Genomic DNA, 22,512 nt, shown 5'->3' on the forward strand with positions numbered 1-22,512 from the left:
CTACAACAACTAACTTTTATCTATTAGTACTTTATAATATTGTCTGCTACCTCTTTTATACCGTTCATGTATTTTTAGTTTGGGAGTCTAAGTAAAGCACACACTTGGTGAGCGCAAGGTTATATCAGTAGAAGAGAGAGCCCGAAGGAATATTATTCGTACCTTTACCTCCTTTGGGATACGGAAATCCATAATTACCATTCCATATTGGGAAGTGCTACACAATTCATTGCACTTGGGGATTATTAGTCACCACACTCTTGTGCATCTCACCCTGCTTGCCCCCCTATGTGGGTCCCACACATCATCTTATCCCTTCATCGAGTCCTCCCGACCACTCGATCCCGTTATTGACCTCCTCCCGGTCTCTCTCTAGAGCACAAGCCCATCACTCGCCTCCTCCTTCCCATCTGCCGCCATGGAGGAGCTCCCCCTCCCTACCTCTCTCGGGTGAGAGTCTCTCCCACATTACCCACCTCCTCCCCATCCCCTCCCCCCTCTCCCGTTTACAGTGTCATCGGGTGCTGTTAGGGGGTGACAAAGGCGGTGCAAGTGACGGAGCCAACGTGCTGCAATGTTGGGCGGATGTGCTCACCGGCACTACAACTAGAGACATGATGTGCTACAACCAAGGACATGTGATGAAATGATGCTGGGCGGAGGTGCTGCAAGGGCGAGTGACTCATGCTGTGAGTGGGCCGAGGCGCGACTGTGATGACAGACACTTAGATTGGTCGGTGATGTGAGTCCCGTGCTAACGAAGCTGCCAATAGGCGCACAAAAAGGAGGTGGCTGATGTTAGATCCAACGATGCGAGGAGCTACGACGGATGCACGGCGGTGCTAGGATCTCAACAGACGGCAATCACAGGAATTACAGTGACAATCGAGTGATGTTGCAACCGTCGACGGCAGTGCTGCAAACAGCAACGACAGAGCTGCGGTCGTTGTTAGTGCTGCTGTGACTGAGAATGACAAAGCTGCAACTGTTGCCGGTGGTGCTGTGATGGTGGATAATAGAGCTGCAACCGTTGAAGGCGAAACTACGACCGGCTTTGTCGATGTTTTGTGTCAGCCTCATGGGGGTGAGGGGCTAGTGCGTATGGAGGAACGCGATGCTGCGACGGGAGACACAAGCTATTGCAAGTCTAGGCTCGACGACAATGGCCACTACGGCGGAGTAGCCCTGTTGCAAAGCATTGTGTTAGCATCGCGACGAGCGTGCGGCATGCTGTGAGTCAACCTAGGCGGCGCAAGTGCGAGCATGGTGTTTTTTGTTTTTGTTTTTGCAAGGGAGGTGAGAGGCTTGGAAGGAAGACACTGGGAGAGATCTAACGATGCACGTACGAGGAATCGTGGAGCCGGCAACACGACCGATCAGGGACTGCAATCGTTCGACCGACGCCTTGCGCGTTGCGCCCTCCCCTCTCCCCTTTCGCTCCCAGCGCAACGCGGCGGATCCTGCCACCGTGCCATACCTTGGCCTCAATCCAACCTCTCGGGGGCGCGCGCCACTGACGCCGACGCAATCCCGCCTCTATCAACGGCGGCGCCGACGCCACAATCCGGCCTCTATCCTCACCGCCGCCATCGCCGTTCCCCTTCCTTCCTCTGAGGTACGAGCAGCTAGGTCGTCTTCTCATGCAACGCAGCTAGGTTGTTGGACTTAAATAAATCAATCAATCCCACTAGGTCGGACATACATCTAGATCCGCCGCCCATGTATTGCCATGGAGACTGCACATACGTGATTCACCGCGTCCTCAGTTCCGAGCATATTATTATCATTATGCCCTAGTTATTTCACATCTATAAATGACTCAATCAAACAGAAAAAGCAAAAGGAAAATAGCTGCATGAATCTCTGTGCAATATCAATGACATAGGATTTAGATGTGCAATACTTAGGGCACATCTAGATGTGCTTTAGCAAAACCGATATCATCCATAGAGCAGAATAATGTGTGCCACCGCTGCGTGAGCTCTTGCTAGCTTATTTCTTTTGTGGTTTCAATTCAAATCAAATACTCATGACAGATGATAAATAGATTGAAAGTTTCTCCCGCAAAAATAAAAAAATCAAATCAAATATTCATGGAGGATCTCGTCTTGTCGCAGATGCCACAAGGGGAAGACAGGCTGGGCGCCCTGACTGACGACATCCTGCTCTCCATCTTGGGGAGGGTGGACCTTGCGACGGCGGCAAGGACCAGCGCTCTGTCGACGCGCTGGAGGAGCCTGCCATGGCTGCTCCCCGAGCTTATTAACCTCCAAGTCAGGGATTTCCTGCCAGCGCCATGCCCAGATTACCCTGTTGCTGCTGAGCAGAAGCTATAATTTTATTCTCAAATACCAGCCCAACACATAGATCAAGCAATGGCATCGCTGACAAGAGCTGCTAGGAGTTTCTTGCGCATCAAACGCAGCAGCAGAGTCTCAAGAATGTCCCTTGAGATCTACCTGGTTGGCAACTACTCACATGACATTGGCCAATTGGTCCGTGACGCCATTGACAACGGCATGGTAAAAGGAGTGGACCAAGGATTACAAGTGCAAAGGTGCAGATATGCTACAAAAAGCACGGGACGTGGACGGGTTCTTCAGTGCCTATCCTAATATGCTTCCTTGCCTCACAAGACTCCAGCTTTACAACCTGCGCTTTGCTGAGGGGGATATACATAACGTCATATTTGATTGCTGCAAGCAGCTGCAGCACCTTAGTCTGGACCACTGTGACGCCGGGGACTGCTCAGTGTGGCAGATAGACGCGCCGAATTCGTCTCTCAGGGTTCTTGAAGTCCGCTATTCCTACTTGAAGAGGCTCAAGGTGCTCTGCCTTCCCAAACTAGAGCGGCTCAGTTGGCAGGCCTGGATGCACTGTGAGGCCCCCTTGCATTTTGGTTCTGTCCCATCTCTTAAGGAATTATTCCTCCTATGTGGTGCACACCTTGATCACTCGGGGTTTAGTTTAAGCCAGCTTCTAGATGGTGCCACAGAAATCGATACCCTGACCTTAAACTTCCAGGGAGAAAAGGTAATTTCATACTATTGCAGTATATATTGTGCGATGCAGTTCTAATTTAATCAGTAGGAATTTTGAAGTTACGGGGTTAATTAGAACCGTACATGCTGTTTTTCTCTTCTTCTTGTTTCATGCCGTCTTTTTTGAGAGAGAAAAACCGTAGGAAAGGCCCCTACCATGCCTTTTATTTCGAAAAGGATGAGAGTATGTACATATGGGGAGTGGGGAGTGGTCAGGGCGGCTTTGTGCTCAGGGCACATTCCGGCTAGGCAGGCGAGCACCATCGTTGTGCCCAAAATTTCCATAGCTTTCTGGCCTAGTGTCTTTTCCAAAACCTGCTTTCTGTTTCTCCCTGAGCGCTGCATGGTTCGATACTTCGATCTAGGGTGTTACTTTTCCGGCTTAGCTACTCTGGCCCAGCCTGAGCGGCTGAGCGCTGTAAAACGTCGTGGTTATGCTGTGTTCCGTTTTAATAAAAATGTGGCGGGGACAACCCCTTTGGATCAAAAAAAGTATGTACATATGGGAAACAAAAAACAGCACGATAAACAGTTTACAAGCTATCATTTCAGTATATATTGTGCGACGTGCTTCTAATTTCATCAGTAGGAATTTTGAACTTACGGGGTTAATTAGGACCGTACACACTGTTTTTTGTGTTTTGCTGTTTCATGTCTTGATCAAGATATTTGCTTTTCTTTTTTATTGCTAGGAACGTTTTGTTATTTTTTTTTTCCTTTATTTGTCTGTTCACCAGCTTTGGATCCAGCCTGAAAGCAGGCAACTCCGTGCTGCGTTCAGCAAGCTAAGGAAGCTGTCCATTCGTGGCATATATGTTGAGCTTGACCTGTTATGGACAATAAATCTCCTTGAAGCTGCTCCAACAGTTGAGATATTCGACATTGAGGTACTAATTTTACTTGATTCTTTTCTCGATTGTTAGTTGAATAGATTTATGCATTTCCTTCCTGGTTATTGATACCATGGCATGATAGAATTCTAAATAGGATCTCCTGGGAATCTTGCTATATATGGTTTGTGTAATTATTAGGTCTTGGTTGTTGGATACAGGTGTTTGAACATCCATGTCTGGTACTGCATTGGGAGCATGTTGGCATTGAAAGAGTGCAACCTTCATGGAAGATGCCTGGGTTCACAAACTGTAATAAGTGGCAACTGAGAGAGCTCCACGTCACCAACTTTAGTCCCCTCATGGAGTTACATATGTTATTTGTACGCGAGGTGATGGATCGAGCGCCAAACTTGAAAACTGTTATTTTGAAAGAAGACGAAGAACCATGCAAGGATTGCGAGGCAATCGGTCCACTGCCTAATCCGGTAGGAGGCTTGTTTCCAAGGACCAAAAATGAGCAAGAAACACTAGCACAGCAACTTAGGGACAACATGGTCGGCTCGTCCTCGGTGAAGATAATTTTCAAAAGTATTACTTCAACAGTGGTATTCTGAACTTGTATGTATGTCCAATGCAAGTGCTAGTAGTAAATGAAATTGTAATATGCAGGCTTGCTAGTTCTATTTTCTACTGTTTAAAGCAAGGTTTTGGATTCCGAATGGAACATTTTTCTCGAGGGGGGCGGTAAACTCGGTTACGACGGTAACCACGAAATTCTGAAAAAAAATCGAGCGGAATTTAAAATCAAAATTTTCAAGACAAGAATAGATAAGCCCTTGAGCACAAACTGTTGTCTGCAGTAGTAACAGGTTTGCTCGGATTGCTGGCTGTCCTCGAACACACAACCTGCAGAAGCTGGTCAAAGATCCTTACCACTGCGGCACAAGTATGCTTGCGTTTCAGTTAGAGATATATCTTATTTAACTAAACGATGGAAGTTTAAATTCAAAAAATTCAGAAAGTTCGGGATTTTCTTCCCGGTATACATGATTCTCGTGGGGGAGCGGGAAACGCGGTTACCGGGCAGTAACCGAATTTACCGCCCGGTACCCAGACCATGATTTAAAGTAAGCATTCCTGTAAACGCCAATGCATCAACATTAGCAGTAGCATCAATTCATTTTCAGGCGAGGCGGCTCCTGCAAATTTGAATTATTCAGGACACAGAAATCCTAAAAGTTAAAGAAATATTGAGGTAAAAACTAGAGTGAAATATCGAGGTAAAGACTACTCCCCCAGTAAAATATAAGTCATGTAAGTTTTATCTAAGTCAACATTTTCTATGCTTGAAGAAGTTTTTATAGAAAAAAATATCTATATCTATCAAAAGAACATCATTCTATTCCTTATGAAATATATTTTTATAATGCATTTATTCAATATTCTAGATATCAACATTTTTATGTAGAAACACAGTCAAACTTAGAAATTTCTGACTTTAGGACAAATTTATGTCTCAAATCGTTGGAACGGTGGGACTATTTCAGAGTAGAAAATCCTCCAGAAACGCTGAAAGTCTCAAACACCTAAATCCTCCAAGAACTGGATCACTCAAGGCTGGACGGGACCCGACAATCTTTAATACTGCCGAGTTCTTTTTATCGCGAACTCAGTGAATATTTAATTTTAAACAATGTTGCCTTAAGAAGATCATGATCAAAAGAAGCATCAAAATTAAGGTTCACAAATCCCCCCCCCCCCCCCCCCCCCCCCCCCGCCGCGGGCGAATCCAATCCCTTTTCCATAGTAGCCTCTAGAGAGGAAGCAACAACATAATTAACCGTAAGAGGTTGTCTCCCCATTGAAATTTGTTTGACATCCTGAATGCTCTCCTTGTGCATTAGTTTGCGCCTTTCCCATCACAAATACCAGGACGTAATGGCAACTATCTTCCGAATACCACGGTTTCAGGCTTCCTTGTGTGCGACGAGGAGCGTTAGAAAAGCATATCTATACAGGGTGCTTGCTGCTCAGTTGAACTTTAAATTAGCTATTCATCGCGAACTAGTCATTTCACTTTTCGATTTTCTGTTGTAATCTCAACTTGGATTACATGTAACTTTTCTTTTCGGTTTTTGATTTCAAAAGAAAAAAGTTTCTTGCCCACAACCAGAAAATGGCAGATTACTCCTAGGATTCCTGTGTCCGATAATTCCACTTTGCTGGAGCCGCCTCGCCTAAAATAAATTGATTGCAACTGCTAATGTTGATGCATTAGTGTTTACAACAACCCTAACAGTAGAAAAATATAACAAACCCCGCAATGAAAAGCCTGTATGTTACATTTTCGTTTACTTCTTGCACTTGCATTCAGACATACATAAGTTCAGAATACCACCGTTGAAACAATACTTCTGAAAATTATCTGCGCCGAGGACGAGCCAACCATGTTGTCCCTAAGTTGCTGGGCTATTGTTTCTTGCTCCTTTTTGGTCCTCGGAAACAAGCCTCCTATCGGAGTAGGCAGTGCGCCCATTGCCTCGCAATCCTTGCATGCTTCTTCATCTTCTTTCAAAATAACAGTTTTCAAGTTTGGTGCTCGATCCATCACCTCACGTACAAATAACATATGTTGCACCATGAGGGGACTAAAGTTGGTCACATGGAGCTCTCTCAGTTGCCACTTCATCTTGTAAACTCAGGCTTCTTCCATGAAGGTTGCACTCTTTGAACGCCAACGCGCGCCCAATATGGTACCATACATGGATGTTCATACACCTGTATCCAACAACCAAGACCTAATAATTACATAAAGTAAATATAGTAGCTAGGATTCCAGGGCGATCCTATCTGAATTCTATCATGCGATGATATCAACAACCAGGAAAGAAACACCTAAATCTATTGAACTAACGAACGAGAAAGGAATAAGTAAAATTAGTACCTCAATATCAAATATCTCAACAGTTGGAGCAGCTTCAAGGAGATTTATTGTCCATAACAGGTCAAACTCAACATATATGCCATGAATAGACAGCTTCCTTAGCTTGCTGAATGCGGCACGGAGTTGCCTGCTTTCCGGTTGGATCCAAAGCTGGTGAATAAACAAAGAAAAAAAATCAACGAAAAGCTTCCTAGCAATAATAAATAAAAGCAAATATCTTGATCAAGACATGAAAAAGCAAAACAAAAAAAAACAGCTCATACGGTTCTAATTAAGCCCATAACTTCAAAATTCGTACTGAAGAAATTAGAGGCACATCACACAATATATACTGAAATAGTACGAAATTACCTTTTCTCCTTGGAAATTTAAGGTCAGGGTATGAATTTCTGTGACGCCATCTAGAAGCTGGCTTAAACTAAACCCCGGGTGATCAAGCTTTGCAGCACATAGGAGGACTAACTCCTTAAGAGAGGGACATAACCAAAATGCAAGGGGGCCTCACAGTGCACCCAGGCCTGTCAACTCAGCAGCTCTAGTTTGGGAAGGCAGAGCACCTCGAGCCTCTTCAAGTAGGAATAGCGGACTTCAAGAACCCTGAGAGACGAATCCGGCGCGTCTATCTGCCACACCGAGCCGTCGCCGGCGTCGCAATGGTCCAGGCTAAGGTGCTGCAGCTGCTTGCAACAGTCTAACAGCGTGCGGTGCAACATGTCCCCTTCAGCAAAGCGCAGGTTGTAAAGCTGGAGCCTTGTGAGGCAAGGAAGGATATTAGGATAGGCGCTGAAGAACCCGTCCACATCCCGTGCTTTCTGTAGCATATCCGCACCTTTGCACTCGTAATCCTTGTCGTCCGCAATGGTGAGGTCCAGTTCTTTTATCATGCCGTTCTCGATGGCGTCACGGACCAGTGGGCCAATGTCATGCGAGTAGTTGCCCACCAGGTAGATCTCAAGGGACATTCTTGAGACTCTGCTGCTGTGTTTGATGCGCAAGAAACTCCTAGCAGCTATTGTCAGTGATGCCATTGCTTGATCTATGTGTTGCGCTGGTATTTGGGAATAAAAATATATCCTCAGCGCAGCAGCAACGCAACAGGGTAATCTGGGCATGGCGCGGGCAGGAAATCCCTGACATGGAGTTTAAGCTCGGGGAGCAGCCACGGCAGGCTCCTCCAGCGCCTCGACAGCGCGCTGGTCCTCACCGCCGTCGCGAGGTCCACCCTCCCCAAGACGGAGAGAAGGATGTCGTCGGTCAGCGCGCCCAGCCTGTCCTCCCCTTGCCCAAAACATGTTGTGGATGGTACTGCTACTGGTAATGGTAAATCCACGTCCCCCGGCGGCTTCTGCGACACGAAGAGACCGGACGCCCATGTTTGTACGTAGCGGCGGCGGCATACATAATTTGGCTCCATGGATGGTAGTGGTAATTCGGAACCCAGGACGCCGTAGGCCAAAGCTTGGAGATAGATCGTCTTTTTATATTAAAAAAAGAAAGAAAGGGCATAGCGCAGCACGTCCGACTAGAACACAAACTGGAACCCGGAGATGGAACCGTGCAAGAACCAGCCGTCGCGCCACCACCATGATAAAAAGGTTAAACCCCAGAAAAAATCGATGTTAAAATACGGGCTGGAATGTGCTGCTTTGGGCCTCGCGTGCCCCAACTTTCATAACCCTCACCCAAAAAAAACCTTTCATAACCAGTACCACACCCAAGGGAAAAAATATTGCGTACTGAAATATATCTTACCAGTGGCAAGCGTGCAATCCCGACCGCCTCTGGTGCAGGACCTAACTAATGGCGAGGTGACCCCAATACATGTTTGAGTAATTGCATTAGTTCTTGGGGAATTTGGATAAACACTAATGTCTTATTATGAATAAGCATATTGTGTTAATCATTCTACATGATGTTGTGTGAAAGTCCGCCACATAACATTTTACTTTATGGACATGAAGAATCTTACTATGCGAGTGAAGCTGGGAATGGAGGTACCACGGTGACAGAAGCTATCTCCCTCCTTGAGACCCTGAGGACCTTGGATATGGGAATAACAAAGAGCGTCTATTAGTCGTATCCACCGGAAGACCCTTAATCATAGCTGTCGTAAATTAAATGTAGGAGGAACGGTGGTCGCATGTGTGATACATTGTTGCTGAATGTATACATCTAGCCATGTATGTCTGCGGCCATGAAGATTTCTTAGCACTGTTGCCGGGAAGCATAGCGCCTGGTCATTACCTTCCCAATCACACTTAGTTTATTTTGTTTGTTGTTATCTATGTTACCGTTCTTCTTAAATCGAAAAGGAAAAACTGCTATTAGTTGAGAGTGGAAAGACAACAACTTGTGTGCTTTTCCTCGTCCAATACCATCCATCAATACCAGGATGGACGATCTCTAAGAACTAAAACCTCCTATTCCAATGCATCCAACATGCCAACACAAGCCAGCAGAAATTCTCAAAAGAACACTACTGCAATTACTCCCTACGCCAAGTGCCAAGGCAAAGGGCCAAAAATACCCGGCAAAGTCTTTGCAGAGAATTGTTCTTGGCAAATAGCACTCGGCTTACACCTCTCAGTCAAAAAAAACTTTGTCGAGAACCAATCGTTGGGCACTCAGCAAAGAGTTTGCCGAGGGCCAAATAGTACCTCTCGGCAAAATAAAGTGACTTCACGGGCTGCTGGCTCCATCAGGTCTTTGTCGAGAGGTACCGTCGGCAAAGTGGAGCACATTGCCGGGTGGCGTAGAACTCGGCTTTACTGAGGCGAGCCGCTCAAGCAACACTCCTTCTGCTGAGTGTAGCTCTCGAAAAAGGTACTGTCAGCATATTTATGCCGAGTGTAGCTCTCGGCAAATGTGCACTGCCAGCAGAGTTTTTGCCTTTTTTTCATGTGACCCCGCAGCAAAAAAAACAGAAATAGTAATAATATCCACGAAGAAGTCACTACATAAGGATCACACACATGTATAGCAACAAACTCACCAAGAAGGCATTAAATATGGCCACGAAGTAGTTATTTAGCACAAGTGCCTTCTCAATAAACAACAAAGTGCTCAATGCATGTCTACATACGACCACATGATAAAAGCAACACCACGGCTACGACAAACTGAAAGAGAATTCTCAAGTTTTTCAATCCACTAAGCCTGATAAGCTGACCTGCACCATTGCCTAATTTAGTATTTATCTTTTGGTCAAGTACATACTGATTGTAATGATTATCTTGCCTCCTCTATACTATTGAACGAATCGTGAGAGCCGCCTTTGTAACAAAGCACTTGTTCATTGCATGCAGACCATGAACCGTAGACTCCTGGACACCTACCTTTGTACACAACATACCACTTCATCTACAAAAAAAGATAGAAAAATTCAAGAAAGAATTCAAGTTAAAAATTAACACATGATACATAAGCAACATAATCATTCATCACTCATATACCAAAAGCATCACAAGTGCTAATCCAAGTCCACATCAGCAGCTATATAACTACTCTCACTAAATCACTCCGAGGTGTAGCCGGTGAAGCCAATGATCGTGGAGTCGGAGTAAGTGGGGAGATCCACCACATTGGAGGACCAAGCGGCATCAGGAATGATGGTCGGTGGAGTCAATGGCACCGGGCATCACTCTTCTTACGTGGCGGGGCCTCACTCTCCTTCCTTGGCGAATTCTTCTTGGCCAGATCCGCAAAATACTTTATTAGGATCAGATGCGGGTTCTCCTCAAGGAGCGTCGTCAAGGGGTCCTTATTGGCACACTTCTCCTTGATCGCAGAGTCAACCCTAATGGAAGTTGCGTCACCGGAGAAAGCCATAACCGCGAGATCGATCGGTGTTAAAACCTTTCACCACCCAATGAAAAATAACATAAGATTCAAACATCAAAGATTACTTCTAATCTACTCCTGAGGTTGCTTAGATGAAAGAAGAGTGACATGCAAATCAGACCATTTGGGAAGTCATCTCACTAGTATTTCGACCATCGGTGATGGTCGATCTGCCGAGCCCCCTCCTACGTTACCAAAGTCTCATAGGAAGGTGCTCAACCAGACCGACCGCCAACGACAACAGTCGATTTCTTTCCTTCCGAACAACTCTTACAAATCTCATCTCTCTAGTGGTTGTATATATGGTGTACTCTCTCTCACGTGTATGTCGACTTTTGGTGATGGTCTAGCTGAAGGCGAGCGTTGCATGGAAAACAATTTTTTTCCTACGAAACACATAAGATCTATTCTAAAGTAGAGCACACTGGTCACCCTTCAGCAAGAAAAAGATGCAGAAAAAATTTATTTAAGAGACACCACTTAGTTCCATAGGTATCATTCTAACAACATATCTGGTTAAATTTCTTGCTCAAACAAGCCACCAAAAGTACAAATTACAACAGGTACATTCCTAGTTGGTCTTTCCATATGAAGGTCACCCTTCCAATTGTAATAGTACGCTGACATTGGGCAACACTCCAACCTTATAAACAAACAAAAGATCCATCGTCATCGCTTCCTTGTCTCTCGCCACTGCACGCTCCACCGCGTGCCACCTGCGCGCAAGATCTCGGTGACCAATTGGCCGCGACCATGGCTACCTGCTCGCCGCGCCCCCACACACCATGTGCACTCCTGTACGCCACTACTAGCCTACTGTAACCCTCCTCCACGGGCACCAGCGCCTGCCGAGATTTTCTACTAAAGCTGTAGCGAGCACCCCGGTATGTTTTCTGCCCTCAAAGTATTTGTTATAATGCCTAGAAGAAGTGAAGAGATTTTTTTTCAAGGTTTGTACTGATGTTTATGATAGTTGGAGATTAGGGATCAAATTTATTTTCTTGCTGGTTAATGGTTATTTTAATTTGTTATGTGTGAATTTTGTTATGGCAAAAACTGAATGGTTGGCAACATAAGTATTGTTGTTATAACAAAAATAGTACCCACTTTTTAAAAGTTTCTTTTTGAACTTGTTCGGTTAATATACATGAACTTTATCACCTTTTTTGCATTTACTTGCATCAGTTTGTGAGAGTTGTATGTTTACTTGTAAGACCATTAGTTTAGATCTCGAGAGACCATAAGTTGTGAGAAAACAATATAGAAGTTTGAAGTCAAGAAACATGGGGGTGTTTGTACGGGTTTGCTGCATAAATAAAGAAATATTGTTAGAGTTTAGAGAAGTTGAGGATAAAAGTCCACCTTACCTTACCCTCAGTTTACTTCCGAGTAATTAATTATTTTTGCAAGTTCAAGTTCTCTGTTATTATTGCTCTGGAGCTGTTTGGCATAAAAAATGGAATATGTTCTACTATTTTTTTGTGCAAAAGGAACTAGATCTATTATCAAAGTTCATTGGAAGTATAAAGCATCTCAAACATAATAAAAATTATATCGAGATTTTGAGACCACCGAACAAGCACTACGGCCGCCAGAACGAGCTGCCAATGCGCTATTGTCGTCACTCACCCTATCAGAGTCGTCTTAACATTGTCGATGACTGTCGGGAAGTCTTCGTGCACGTGGCCCTAATGACAAGTGCCCGCCTGGAGCCGTAGCCGTCATCGTTGAACAATTGAATATATATGAAGCACCTGACACTAAATCTCGTCACACGATGAGAAACCCTAACCTCACTGCCCCAAGAAGAAAATAGGAATCTACCCCGGAGCTCCGTCGACTACGTCAGATGGGCGAACTCAAGAAGGATCGGAGCCTGAAAGACGAACTCGAAGAAGAAGTGCTGCTATCCGCCCGAGCAATGCACCCGCGAGGACTAAAACCCTAACCTAAACTTGTAACCGGAGCAGAGGCACCGGTATTTTCCTCTCCGCCACCGGCCGCTGGAGCGGCATGCAAAGGGGAGGCGAATCCACAGGCTCGCCAGTGAAGCTTGGAGGGGGGAGTTTGCCTCTACCGTTGAAGTCTTCTTCTACGTGTGAAGTTCAAGTTCTCTTGTATTTATGTTTTGAAGATATGAGAGAAATATCCCGTGTGAGAAGGTCATATAAGTATGGCTGGTTGGAGTATATGTTCCGGTGGAGATCATGCATTTTTTTCTTTTCTCTTTTGACATGATATATATAATACTAGTAGCAGTTCTAGTACCTACATTACAACGGTTCATTGACAAAATATATACCAGGTCATGCGCATTAGTTGTTTAGTTCATATACTTGCTAAATAGTTCGAATATACTTGCACAAAAAGCTCAATATTTTGTGTTCTAAATATAACACAAGAGTTAGTGACAAAAAATGAAACTTGTTAGAGTGCGGATACAATTGAATACTACATAAGCCTGAAAAAAGTCATCTTGAGTTTAGTTAGAGAGCCAAGTTCCTGAATTATGTTAACATACTAGAAATGACATTAATGTGTTAAGATTTAGATAAGCCAAAATTTATGTGACATAAATGATGAAAATTAATAACGTTGAATCTTTCACCTTGGTTGTTATGCTAGCAAAGGAAGTCATAGCTGCAAGATTTGGGATGATGAACTTGTTTATTTCAATTATTAGTGGTTGAATACCAAGAATAATGTGCCGGTTTGCTCAAATGTTCTTTATGTAATCATGATTTCACTCTAACATATTTATAGTTAGTAGATGTATCTACTTTCAAGAAAGAGGTGGCCGAAGGAGTTCACATCATGGTTGTTAGGGGGCTTATTGGAGGTATTGTTTGCTAAATCGTGATTAACATGGATGATTTTTTCTCATTGTTGCTGACTTACCTATTTCCATGCACATTCTAATGGAACTTGATTATTATTGTGCGTGGCAGGAATCTACTTCGACAAACCTAGGTGTTTTGGTACCAATGAAAGGGGGGGGGGGGGGGGGGGTAAAGAAGCTTCAACACCCAAATATATTTAGTTTTTCTATCAGGAACAGTTGGCTCTTCAATTACGGTGGGCCGACCAAATGGACGGTCACAACACAGGTTACATCATTCGGGAGATCCATATACCAAAGAACTTGGCCATTCAGAAAACCCCGGCAATCATGAGAGGCCAGCACATGCGGTGCCTTGTTACAGTCTCTGGGATAATACAGAACTTTGTGGTCTATAAAGACTAGGTTCAGCTAGAACTTTGCTTCACAAAATAACACACCAAGGGGACCACGATTTGCGGATCCAGAGGACATTACTTGCTGCAAGGCCAAGCAATCAGTTTCAAAGATGACTTGCCCCATCCCGTGTTTGTCCGCTAGTTTAATGGCTTTAACAGTGCTTCAACTTCTGCTTGCATCGCAGAACCCAGTAGCGTTTGTTAAGGGCTAGGTTGCGCAGCGGCACAAGATGGGATCGAAGCCAGGGGAGGGGGAGGTTGCGGCTCCTCTACATCAACACTCAGCGGGCGATAAGAAGGGACAAGCGGACCACAGGTGAGGGAGTCCTGAATTATGGGGTCCTCGGGGGTCCGGCCTGTGTGATATGGGCCGGACTGATGGGCCGTCAAGATACAAGGAAGAAGGCCTTCCCCCGTGTCTGGATAGGACTCTTCTTTGCGTGGATGGCAAGTTTGGCGTCCGGATGTATAGTTTCCTTCCTCTGTAAACCGACTTTGTACAACCCTAGGCCCCTCTGGTGTCTATATAAACCAGAAGGTTTAGTCCGTAGGGGCTATCAGAATTCATATAGGCTAGACATCTAGGGTTTAGCCTTTACGATCTCGAGGTAGATCAACTCTTGTAACCCCTATACTCATCAAAGTCAATCAAGCAGGAAGTAAGGTTTATTTCCATTAAGAGGGCATGAACCGGACGCGGCTAATCTGCACCCGAGCTCAAATGAGCTCGGGTGAACAGTAAAATCGAAAAAAAATAAAAAAAATTCAAAAAATTCCAATTTTTTTTGAGAGAAATATTGACAAAAGTTCTAAGTGCCTGCAAAAATTCATCATGAAATCACATTCCTGTAAGGCGTGGCAAAAAAAAACAAGTTCAGTGCCTGCAAAAAATCGTCATGAAATCACATTCCTAGAAGGCGTTGCAGAAAAAAGCCTTACAGGAATGTGATTTCATGATGAATTTTTGCAGGCACTTAGAACTTTTGTCAATGTTTCTTTAAAAAAAATTGGAATTTTTTAAATTTTTTTTGATTTTTTTTCGATTTTACTGTTCATGCGGGAGCATATGAGCTCCGGTGCAGAATGGACTTTTCGGCATGAACCTGGGTAAACATCGTGTCCCCTTTGTCTCCTATTACCTTCGATCCTCGGACGCACAGTTCGGGACCCTCTACTCGAGATCGGCCGGTTTTGACACCGACATTGGTGCTTTCATTGAGAGTTCCACTGTATCGTCGGCAGAAGGTTCGATGGCTCGTTCGATCATCAACAACGATTCCGTTTCCAGGGAGACCTTCCTCCCCGGTCAACTTTTTGTGTTCGGCGGCTTCGCTCTGCGCGCCAACTCGATTGGTCACCTTGAACAGATCAGCAGCTACGCCCTTGGTCATCGGATCAGATTCGGGAGCCTGAATTACATCTCCGATATCCGAGGAGACTTGATCTTCGAAGGGTTCACGGCTTCGATCACTATTTCTCATCTCCAAGAAGGAAACCCATCGGCGCCGTCATCAGGCACCGCTCAAAGACCAACTGTCATCCCTGCCCTGGCCGTAGATCCAGAGCAGGCCACCTCATCCGAAGATGGGAGTTTGAAACTCATCGGACTCTCTCCTATTACGGAACTCTTTGTTGGAGACCCAGAGGCTAATATGTCTACGACAAGCCTAAAATCAATCAGGACCCCCTGTCATCGGAGTGCCGAATCCGCCTCCGGATGCTAACTCCGAACTCCCAAGATCCGCGTCTGTTGAGCACGGCCATGTGTCATGTACCATGCCCAGCTCCCAAGATCTACGTCGGTTCCTTGTCCAGCCCTCACTCTTAAGCAAGGCCTTGGACTTAATGCGATCTCTCACCATCACGGAGGTATCACCTCCGAATTACGCACAGCCCGAACTAGGGGCTGAGTGTGGGGAATTTTACGTCCCACCCACCACCTACTTGATAGCCACTGTCGAGGACTTAACCGACATGCTCGACTACGCCTCCGAAGACATCGACGGTATGGACGACGATGCCGGAGCCGAACCAGGCCAAAACCCACCTATCACCGGACATTGGACTGCCACTTCTACATATGACGTGTACATGGTGGATACACCCAAAGAGGACGACGATGGCAATCAGGATCCGATGGAGGACAAGCCCGTCGAGGTACCACCGAGGCGTCGACGTCAGCGGCACCGTTCACGATCGCGGCGGGAAAAAGAAAGTGTGACAGCCTGGATTTTTGCCTTCTCTCTTTTGCTGGACTTGCCTTCTCTCTTTTTCTGGACTTGATTTTCACCGTGGTTTTTGCCCTGATTTGACTTGGTTTTTGAATCACTTCATATGGACTTGTCACTTGGGCATATCCTTGGCTTTCACCCAAGTGACCTATCTATCTTATTCCTCCCACAAATTCCCAAAATAATCAAATGAATATTTTTCCTAAAAGAAAAATATTCATTTCACTCTGTGAAATTCACTTCAGAACCTTGTGCTCCAAAGCAACCTCAACTTTTCTTGCTTAGAAAAATCTGAGATAATTCATGAATATTCTTAGGACCCTGGCACACCTTCCCATGCCAAAATATTGCATCACTTTTTGTAATATTTTTGCTGTAGAAAATCTTTTCACTTCTGGACCAGAAATGCGCTTTGTACAGCAAGTGCATTTTTCCTTTAGCTTTTGGCCTTGAGTTTTCTTGAGCTTAAACACCTTCCTAAGAAACCCTAAACCCCGGGAGATTATCCCTAATGGCCTTCTAGAAGGTGGCCAAACTTGGCGACCAAGTTTCTGACCAGAAACTTGCCAGCTTGGTAGAGTCATGTCTGGTCGGCCTGGGTATGATCCATCACCTCTCCTAGACGTAACACTGCACGGTCGAGCGCGTAGACAAGGTTTGGCCGCTCCTGGCCATCGTTTTGACCATGCCAGCTTGGTGACCGCGCGAGGACACGGCGCCTGGCAGCGTCTCGACGCGCTCTGGCTGGCGCCTTGCTCTCTGTTTCGCGCGTGCTCGTTCCAGCGCTCGCCTCCGACTACCGCACCGCACCACAACCCTCGACACATCAAGCTTGACCCCTCCCTGGCGCTCGCCGACGCCGGAGCCACCGCAGCAAGCACGGGCGCGTCGCGGCCAAAACGCCACAGTGCGCGCGTGTGCTTGTCTGCTTCCCCAACCGCCTCCTGTGTGCGTCCGCAAGCGTGGGCAAGCCCCTGAGTCGACGCAGCACCTTACCCCTCGCGTTGGAGCTTCTCGTCGACGTTCGCCACGTGTCCAGAATGCTCCGGCGGCGACACGTCCCCCCCTCTTGCTCCGGCTATATAAAGCCACCCCGACTCGAATCCTGGCCACGCACCACTCCACACAACCACCACGAACACGTAGAACGACCGCTGTTCGGTCGGGCAGGCCTCTGGCCGTCGCCCCGACCCGAGGACTCCGGCGATCCCCGCAGGCCAGCTGCCTCTCTCCAGGGCCTCTCGAGCTCAGGCAACTTCTTGGGCAGGGCCTTGGCGGTCTGTTTGTGCTGCTTGGAGGCCGCCAAGCCCTCGGAGCTGCCTCTAGCCGCCGTCTTCAACCTCTCCGGCGAACCCCGTCCGCCACCGAAGCTTGCGAGCTCAACCCCGAGCAGCTCCGTCGACCTCTCGCCAAGCCACGGGTACGGGCAGGTGCGCCGCGAGCCCCACTTCCAATCTATCCCTCTAGCCTAGCCCCAAACCCCCTCGTCGCCGGCGTGAGCTCCGGCGAAACGCCGCCCCTCCTCTGATCTCGATCCCCCCCTCTCTCTCCTGACGGGCGGGGCCCAGTGTCAGCCTCACCACTCGCGCCCGAAGCGGTACGAGTGGAGGCGCACTCCCGTTTTACGTCTTCGACGTCACCCCCCCGGATTTTCTGTTTATTCAAATTTAATTCAGAAATTTGACTAAACTTTGACCAGCCACCATTTCTAAACTATAAGTCCAAATGAATTGATTCTTTTTGCATTGTCTTTGTTACAGAAAGCTCTAGTAGCACACCAAAGGGTGGATTTTTCTCTATTGCCTAGAATTTCTGGTGATTTTCAGAATGTGTTTTGACATTTATTTTTGTGGTTTTAAATTATTTTTCAGAAGGAGAAGCTGTCTTGAAGCAACCCAAGAGGGGAGTGATCCTCCTCTACACTAAGGCATGCCACACCAGCAGTTGGATGGTGTTATTTCAATATCTATGATTTTCTACTTGAATATGAGTTCTTATTTTCATTTAAAATTTGGTAAATAATTTTGGTAAATTATTAGCTACTTTATCCTGTTAGAAATGCTTGTTTTAGTACTGGTTGCATGCAATGAACTTGTTTGGTTAAGTAGAGTAAGATTTTGCACTATGCATATTGCTATGGAAATTAATGGTGGTAATTTTCACTAAGTGATACTTTCATTTAAATAAAGAACTAATAAAAATGTTGCTTGCTGATAAAAATGAGGTATAACCAGAAAGTTTGATCCTTAGTGTTGCAAGATAATTGTGTGGATAAGTTTGATCCATGAGCATGAGTTGTTTTCTTTGCATGACGAGTAGTTGCATGATTTCCGGTATTATGCCATGTTAGTAATAAAAGGTTTTCTTAAAGTTAAACCTGATTAAGTTCAACCTGAATATGATGTTGATCGCATCATGGTGCCACTGAATCGGGTTTCTAATTCAGTGCGGCCACATTTACCTAATGGGAAGGTCTTGAATTGGTCCCTTGTTGTGGCTCTCACCGGTGCCTCCCGCGAGGGAAGGTTATGGGCGTGCATACCCTGCCCCAGTAGGCAGACATAACCTTGTGTGCTCGTTTTGTTTTTATGGTACCTTGTCCCCGTTTGGGACCGTTTTGCCACGACGGTAGCCGTTGGTGTCTTTGGTAGACACGGGGCCACCCAAGACCTAGCCTTGAGAGGGAGATGGTCGGAGTAGCCGGGGAGAGTGCATGACAAGGGAAGGGTTTCGTCGGAATATTTTGGTCCACCCGAATGGGAGTGCGAGGCCAGGTATTCCGTAGTGTGGGTAAAGTGCGCTACCTCTGCAGAGTGTATTTAATCTATCGATAGCCGCGCCCTCGGTTATGGGCAAGACTCGGGAGTAAGTCACACCATGGATCAACTTTTATTATAAATCTTGCAAACTAAGCGAATGTTGTGATGCATTGTTTCGTGGTGAACCTTGAACACTCGAGGTGTTCATGGATTTTTGGTTCCAGGTGTGACCCCGATGTGGTCACCGTTTGGTTATGAGGTAACCGTCTGGTAAGCGAGTCCGCGTGACTCGGTGCACTGTTTGGCTGCATTGCATCTGTAGTATTTCTTGCATTAATTTAACTTGATTAATTATCATGATATTGTCTGTCATCGTGCTTATGTTTGTTGTGAGCTTGCAAGTACATTCAATGTACTGACCTGGCGTGTTATGCCAGCTTTCAGGCAAGTCGATTCGTATCGGAGCGCATCTCGTGTCTAGGCCGTGTCCACGTCGGTGTCCCTGTGCTATGGAGTTCCGCTACGTCGTTCTTCCGCTGCCGTGTAGTTTCGTGTGATCGAGGCCCCAGCCATGTTCATTAAATAATATACATATTTTCCAGCAGCACCGTGTGTGCCGCTTGGCCCCACATCTCGATGTAATATCAGACCTATGTATCCCGCTAGTATCAATAAAGTAGTTATTTCTGTACCATGTTGTTGTGTATTGCCAGAAGACTCGATCACTGGGCTGGCAATGCAGGGTAAACCGGTTGCTCTGAGCCGGGGTGCCACAGAAAGTAATACCGGCACCGGAGACATTGACACTCCGGAGAATGCCGAAGACTCTGACCAACCCATCGAGCCTGCCGTAGAGCAGGATGATTGGGAAGAGGGACAAGTTAACCCCGACGAGCCTGTCGGGAATGAGGATTCAGAGGATAGTAACTATCTACCGATCTCCGAGGAGGATGCCAGCCTCGGCAACGAAGACTTCATCGTACCAGAGGAACCCCTCGAGCAAGAGCACTTTAAGCGACAGCTCATCGCAACTGCGAGGAGCCTAAAAAAGAAACAACAACTTCAAGCCGAACAAGATACGCTCAACGACAAATGGACCCAGGTCCTAGCTACCGAGGATACGGCCTCGAACATCCAACAAAGAGCTATCCGAAGCGTCGGCTACTGCTACAAATTGATGACGATGCCCTAGAGCCAATACCGCCAAGATATAATCATGCTGATGAACCAGACCGACCACCACGTGGGCGAGACAAAGCGGCTACTCATGCCGAACACCAACCCGCGCCACCTCGCCGTCGAGGCAAAGAGGTAGAAGCTCAGGGCTACACCTATGACTTACATCGGGACCTGGACAATAGAGCCGGACAGACCAGATCAATCTACGGATCAAGGGGACGTGCTCCAATGAGAGACGACGTCCCTCAAGCTTGGCGTGATAAGCATAACCGAACTATGGCTAAAAACCGAACACGGATGTCATCCGAACTCCTTCGCGATGTTGCTCGATACAGAGGCGCCGCACACCCCTTATGCTTTACCGATGAGGTAATGCAGCACCAGTTTCCAAAAGGATTCAAACCCGTAAACATTGAATCATACGATGGAACGACATATCCCGCGGTATGGATTGAGGATTTTCTTCTCCATATTCACATGGCTCGCGGTGACGATCTCCACGCCATTAAATACCTCCCCCTAAAGCTGAAAGGACCAGCACGTCACTGGTTGAACAGCCTACCAGAGAACTCTATTGGTAGCTGGGAAGACTTGGAGGATGCCTTTCGAGACAACTTCCAAGGTACCTATGTCCGGCCTCCGGATGCCGATGACCTTAGTCACATAGTCCAGCAAACCGGAGAGTCAGCCCGCAAACTCTGGACTAGGTTCTTAATTAAACACAACCAAATCGTCGACTGTCCGGATGCCCAAGCCCTCGCGGCCTTTAGACATAGCGTCTGCGACGAATGGCTCGCTCGACACATCGGTCAGGAAAAACCAAAGTCTATGGCAGCTCTTACCGCACTCATGACCCGCTTCTGCGTGTGAGAAGATAGCTGGTTGGCGCGTAGAAGCAACAGCACCAGTGACCTTGGCACCTCCGAAGCCAGGGATGGCAACGTCAGGCCACGACGCAACAAACATAAGCGTCGAAACAACAATGAAGAAACCGAAGACACAACGGTTAACGCGGGATTCAGTGGCTCTAAATCCGGTCAGCGGAAGAAGCCATTCAAAGGAAATAAAGATGGTCCGTCTAATCTAGACAAAAATACTCGATCAGCCTTGCCATATTCATGGCACCCCTGACAAGCCTGCCAATTATTCCAACAGAAACTCTTGGGTCTTCAAACAGGCCGGTAAGTTAAATACCGAACACAAGGGGAAGGGGCCGCCAAACGAGGACGATGATGAGCCCCGCCCGCTGAACAGAGGGGGACAAAAGAAATTCCCCCCTGAGGTGAAAACAGCGAACATGATATATGTCACACATATCCCCAAAAGGGAGCGCAAGCGCGCACTAAGGGACGTCTACGCCGTAGAGCCTGTCGCCCCTAAATTCAACCCGTGGTCGGCTTGTCCGATCACCTTCGATCGAAGGGACCATGAAAGGATCGAGAAGAGGTGTCTAGAGGGGGGTGATTAGACCCTCAACAAAGAAAGGTGGCAGTTTTTAAGTTCTTCAAGTTAAGGTGGAATTTTAGCACAAGTTTAAACATTCACAATACATTTCAAGCAAGCATGGCAAGAGTATATGAGCAGCGAAAAGTAAAGCATGTAATTTGCAAGAAAGTAAAGGGATGGGATTGGAGTGTGCAAACGCAATGTAGACACGGAGATTTCTGGCGTGGTTCCGATAGGTGGTGCTATCGTACATCCACGTTGGTGGAGACTTCAACCCACGAAGGGTAACGGCTGCGCGAGTCCACGGAGGGCTCCACCGACGAAGGGTCCATGAAGAAGCAACCTTGTCTATCCCACCATGGCCATCGCCCACGAAGGACTTGCCTCACTAGGGTAGATCTTCACGAAGTAGGAGATCTCCTTGCCCGTACAAACTCCTTGGTTCAACTCCACAATCTTGACGGAGGCTCCCAAGTGACACCTAACCAATCTAGGAGACACCACTCTCCAAAAGGTAATAGATGGTGTGTTGATGATGAACTCCTTGCTCTTGTGCTTCAAATGATAGTCTCCCCAACACTCAACTCTCTCTCACAGATTTGGATTTGGTGGAAATATGATTTGAGTGGAAAGCAACTTGGGAAGGCTAGAGATCAAGATTCTAGTGGTTGAATTGGAATATCTTGGTCTCAACACATGAGTAGGTGGTTCTCTCTTAGAAAAAGAATTCTGGAAGTGTAGGCTCGTTCTGATGGCTTTCCTCCATGAATGAAGGGTGGCTGGAGGGGTATATATAGCCTCCACACAAAATCTAACCGTTACACACAATTCACCAAACTCGGTGGGGCCGAATCGTGAAACTCGGTCGGACCGATTTAGTTCAAAATGTGAACGTTAGGTTTTTTGGTGGGACCGACATGATCAACTCAGTGGGACCGATGTGCTAGGGTTAGGGTAAAACCTCAACTCGGTTTGACCGATTACACAGACTCGGTGGGACCG

General features: G+C 46.5%; 2 pseudogenes; one reads left to right on the forward strand and one right to left on the reverse strand.

The window, feature by feature from the left end:
• The first annotated feature begins 1,488 nt into the window (after nucleotides 1-1,488).
• On the forward strand, nucleotides 1,489-3,176 carry LOC109765858 (uncharacterized; annotated as a pseudogene).
• Nucleotides 3,177-6,409: 3,233 nt separating this feature from the next.
• On the reverse strand, nucleotides 6,410-8,232 carry LOC109765857 (F-box protein At4g22280-like; annotated as a pseudogene).
• Between the last annotated feature and the right edge of the window lie 14,280 nt (nucleotides 8,233-22,512).

This window comes from Aegilops tauschii, chromosome 2 (genome assembly GCF_002575655.3).
Source record: "Aegilops tauschii subsp. strangulata cultivar AL8/78 chromosome 2, Aet v6.0, whole genome shotgun sequence".
Taxonomy (NCBI): domain Eukaryota; kingdom Viridiplantae; phylum Streptophyta; class Magnoliopsida; order Poales; family Poaceae; genus Aegilops; species Aegilops tauschii.